This window comes from Myotis davidii, unplaced genomic scaffold (genome assembly GCF_000327345.1).
Source record: "Myotis davidii unplaced genomic scaffold, ASM32734v1 scaffold172, whole genome shotgun sequence".
In the NCBI taxonomy this organism is placed as follows: Eukaryota; Metazoa; Chordata; class Mammalia; order Chiroptera; family Vespertilionidae; genus Myotis; species Myotis davidii.
This window is the reverse complement of record NW_006284343.1, coordinates 2800849-2805953: the sequence shown is the minus strand read 5'-3', so window position 1 is coordinate 2805953 and position 5105 is coordinate 2800849. Positions and strand designations below refer to the sequence as shown.

Here is a 5105-nt window from a genome sequence, read left to right as displayed (position 1 = left end):
TGGGGCTGGGCTGGGTTGGGCTGGGACAGCCAGGATGGCAGGCCTCTCCCCTCCTGCTTGTCGTCTGTGGATGATGTTCGGGGCAGGGATCTGAGAGGGTGAAGGTAGAAGCTTCCGGAATGTTCCACCCTCTTCTATCAGTGAAAGCACATCCCAAGGCCAGCCCAGATTTAGGGGGCAGTAGACTCCGCATCCTGATTGGAGTCGCTGTAAAATATTAGGGGCACGCTCCTCGCATCCCGGCCTGGCAGCCGCCCAGATCACCTTTGCCAGATGGCGGCTCGCCGGTGGGTCCCCGGGGCCTCGTTAACACAGTTCTGTTGTGGGTCCCCCACCAAGGGCCTCCTCCGAAGTCAACTCCGAGGGTGACTTTGAAACGCGAAGAGAATGGGCAGAGGCTGGAGCTGAGTCTCGCTGGACGAAGGCCAGGACGGTCGGGCAGGTGGAGTCGTGTCTGGGGCCAGCTGCCCGGGGCCAGCAGATGTGCAGAAGGCAGAGCGGGGAGTTGGTTCCAGGCCTGGGCACTCAGGGCAGCTGCTGTCACAGCTCTGGACCCGAGATGCCATGGCAGCCGCAGCTCAGGCTCTGCTCCGGGGCTGGCCTGCTGGGCAAGGCCTGTCCTCCCTGAGTGGGCACTGGGCCTGGCATTAGGGGCTGATCGAGGGGCTGAGGGCAGCGGTCCGTCCTCCCAGGACAGATGACAACGTGAGCAATAATAACACCAGTCACCCCGTGGCAGCTGGCTCTCGGGAGTGCTGACCTCGCGCCTCATGCCTGGCCCGGGCCCAAGCCCTTTACAGGGATAATCTCATTCCATCCTCCAATGTGCCTGCAGGGAGGGACTACAGTGTGGTGGTCAACAGCACCAAACCTGGAGGCAGGCTCTTGCGGCTCCACCACCTGCTGGCTGTGTGACCTTGGGCAAGTTACTGGACCTCTCTGTGCCTTAGCATCCTCACGTTTTTCACCTGCCAAATTCGGATAAAATTGATTCTGACCTCACGGAGTAGTTAATGAGGAATAACTGCATTATTAAGTCTAAAGTGCTTAAATCAGTGCCTGGCCGATGTATTATTATTATTATTACTATTATTACTATTATTATTAGCCCTATTTTATAGATGAGGAAATGGAGGCACAGAGAGCGTAGGCAACTTGCTCAAGGTCACACAGCAAGTAAAATACACAGTCATTAACCCACCTTCTCCACCTGCACCCTCCCCCACCCCACCCCCTGCCCCTGCCCTTAGCTCAGAGCTACTTAGGCAGAGGGCAGCAGGGTGATGCCCTTGGCACGGTGCCTAGTAGGGTGCTTACCAGCTCTGCAGGCGGTCCACCTGCCCGGGCCTGCTGAGCCCCGCGGTGTGTGAGGCAGGTGTCAGCACTGAGAGAGGTGCAGACACTGGGAAAGGAAGACAGGAATGAACCCAGCAGGACGTTCTGTGCCTGTGTGGGGACCTCAGGCCCTGGCCCCTGGTAGTGGGGGCGCCCCAGGGGGCGGTCCTGCCGGCTCAGCTGTGACGTGACAAAAGCCAGGGCAGCGTGACGGGTGTTCGTAAAGCTGGGTTCACTGTGCAAAACTCACCATCCCTTTTACTCTTTGGTGTTACAGTCTTTTCAATGAAATCTGTGTACGAGATGCTTTGTTCTTTTTGCCTTCATATCCTTTTGGGTCAAATTAAAGTTAGCCACTCCTCCTTGGCCCTAGATATGCATATGGAAATAGACATAGATTTCTGGGTGAGAGGGGACAGTTTTACGGCTCATGAAATTGCTAACGTGTGTGTGTGTGTGTGTGTTTAATATATATTTCAGAGAGGAAGGGAGAGGGAGAGAGAGATAGAAACATCAATGATGAGAGAGAATCATGGATTGGCTGCCTCCTGCACGCCCCACACTGGGGATTGAGCCCACAACCCGACATGTGCCCTGACCAGGAATCGAACCATGACCTCCTGGTTCATAGGTCGATGCTCAACCACTGAGCCCTGCCGGCCGGGCTGGAATTGCTACGGTTTTGCTATACAGTTCGTATGTTTCTCGAGGGGGGAATGGGGTCATGTCACATTTGCCCTCAAGCCCCCAGCACAGCACTGGACATCAGTCGTCGTTGGTGGGTGTCTCTGGCCCTGGTGGAAGGATGGCCAAGACTCTCCCAAAGGGAGATACAGCCCAGAGCCGGGATCTAGGGGAGGGCTCAGGGGCACACGCCTCCCCGACCTGGGCAGCGGGGCCTGGGACTCGGACAGGAGGGATGCAGTGACACCGGAAGCCTTGCCTCAGGGAGTAAGAAAGAGCATCAGCCCTGACCTTGAGTCACGTCTGCCCAGGGAAGGGCGCGGCGTCTGACCACGCACCCCCACTCTGCCCCAGCTGCCAACAGCAGGTGCTGCGAGACAGCCAGGGAGGCTCTTCCCAGCTTCCCTTGGCCTGACCTGCCCCGGCAAGCTGGGGGAGCCCCAGGGAGACGCCTGCATCCTCTGCCTTATGAACATTCAGTAATCCCCCCACATCTGGCCTGGGGAGATTAGGAGCCCCGTGGAGACCAAAGAGCAGGACTCAGCCAAGCAGAATGCTCCGGCCGGCTGGACAGAGCTTGGCGGGGTTCACACCGGCACCCACACTGCCACCTGGTGCACCCCCTCCCCCCAATAGATGTTTCCTATTCATATCCACACGCCCCCTCCTTAGTATGAATTAGCCATTATCCTTTGTGGTCCTTAAAGGGGCTGTGACAAAGTCGTCCCTGCTCCCAGATGAGCAAGTCTTCGTTCCCTTCTGTTCCCTGCGACTCAGAGATGCCCAGGGGCCGGGTCTGAACTCTTCGCCACCACGTGTTGTGTGGGGGAACAGCAGGAAGCGAGTGGACGGGAGTGGAACTGGGGACGGTGCGTTTCTCAGCGGGGTGTGGGGGCGGCAGTGACATTTCCACCTGATGGTACACGGTACCAGGGGCTCACGGGTTTGCTGTCACTGTGGGCATTATTAGCGCTGCTGGTGCCCAGAGCCGAACACACCGCCTGACGTGTTGTGGGCAGCCCAGTCTGAACCGAATGACCAGTAATAACAATAATCGCGTGAGGTCGCCTTTCTTGAGGGCGAACCGGGTGTCAGACACCGCACTAACCACTTCATAGCGCTTCCTGCTATAATATGCGGTATAAGCGTTTGTAAAAATCACCCCACCGTGCAAATCGGGTAATAAAAACCAGAGGCTAATGGGGGAAATGGGGTGAGCGAGCAGCAGTCAGAAACTTCATCAGAGACACTTACTAAAGATGACCGCGCGGCTCTGCACATCGCCAGGGGTCCGGGAATGCAGAAATACACGGGAAGCGGGGCGCTTTGCCTTGGGGAAGGCCTGGGATTTGCTTGAGGAAGTGGGTGCGGAGGGTGGCTGCTTGTGAGTCGTGATGGGTGGAAGGAGGGAAGTCGGAAATCGGAAGGACAGATGCCGGGCCAGGCTTGCACGGTGAGTTCCTAGCACACTCAAGACACTGAGGATACTTAGGGGAGGGGGGTTGTGTGGAGCTGTGGCTCTGTCCAGCTGAGTGTGGCTCTCCACACTTGCCTCCTGTTTCTTGCAGACAAAGTCACGCACCAGCCAATGCAAAACTGAAGTTGGGCTCAAGTTGCCTTTAAATATATTCCGTGCATTGGAACCAAAGCGTTAGCACAGAACCGCCTGAACTTGTATTTTCCGCAAGGCGCTGCCCTTCCTGTGCCCATTACACAGATGGAGTGCCCGAGGCTCAGTGAGGCCCAGCCCTTTCTCAGGTCACGTGCGGAGTGAGTGGGCAGCTGGGGTTGAAGTCGGTCTGAGGCCGGAGCAGGCTCTCCGCGAGGACCGCTCTGTGGGAGCCGGGTCAGGCTCAGTCTCAGACGTGACTGGCGGCACTTGCCTTGCTCTGCCCCATCCTCTCTCCCCTGGTTCTCGGCAAAGACCAGCCTGGACTGCGCCCCCCTGTCCTTGACCGACTCCACTTCCCTCTGCACCCTGTCGTCAGAGCCGGTTCTGTGACAATGAGCGTCTGCCGATCTTACACCCAGGGCTGGCAGGGAGCGGCGATCGGGCTTCGTGCACCGCACGGCCTTTTGAAACATTTCAGCCAGCGGTTCGAGAGCGGCCAAGCCCGTACGTCGGCGTCGGCGAGCGAGCTGGCTGGGTTCCAATAAGACTTTATTTATGGACGCGGAGATTTGAATTGCATACGATTCCCGCCTGTCATGAAACATTACTCTTCTTTCCATTTTGTTCAACAGTTTAAAAATCTAAAAACTATTTGTAGTCTGTCTTGCCGTTCAACAGGGGGTGGGACGTAGGTGCGAACATGGTTTGGGCTGTCGTTGGCCAACGCCTGTTTTACACCCCTGCTTCGTACCCTCCACGTGCTCCTGTTGTCCGGTTATCCTACTGCCCAGCCTGGCCAGTGTAGCTCAGTGGTTGAGCATCGACCTAAGAACCAAGAGGTTATAGTTCAGTTTCGGTCAGGGCACATGCCTGGGTTGCGGGCTTGATCCCCAGCGTGGGTCGCGCAGGAGGCAGCTATTAAGGATGCTCTCTCATCATTGAAGCTTCTATCTCTCTCCCTCTCCCTTCCTCTCTGAAATCAATTTTTATAAAAAAGAAATAAAAAGAAACAGGACACACTCTGCTGCCCGCCCTCCCCCCGCCACAGGCCCTGTGGGAACTGGTGCCAACCGCGAGGCCAGCTTCTCCCCTGGCAGGTGGCGCATTTAGTGACTTCCCGCCTCAGAAATGGTTCTCTGATATCTACTCTTCATGCCTGGCACCCCGATTCGCCTCGGAGCTGCCTTGGAGTCTGCTCTCAGGTCAGGGGGCTGAGAGGCCTTCAAAGGCAGCCTCCCCCAGCCTCCCCAGCACACCTGGGCACACCTGGGCACACCTGACAGACGTGGCGAGGGCGGGTGGAGAAAGCAATCCATGAGGCTGCACCCCCCCCACCACCAGCAAGATTAGACTACAGAGCGCAAGCAGCTGGGCTCCTCAGGGCCGATCCCCACCAGCCTCCTGAGGGGCTTGTTCTAATTTGCTCTCCCCCATCCACCTGGGCGTGCGGAGGGCCCTGCGGCATTGCAGGGAG

The 5105-nt window shown here is 57.4% G+C and overlaps 1 protein-coding gene across 1 annotated transcript in view; it reads left to right on the top strand.

The window, feature by feature from the left end:
* SDK2 (sidekick cell adhesion molecule 2) overlaps window positions 1-5105 on the top strand; it is a 126972-nt gene that overhangs the window by 19682 nt on the left and 102185 nt on the right. The window lies entirely within an intron of this gene.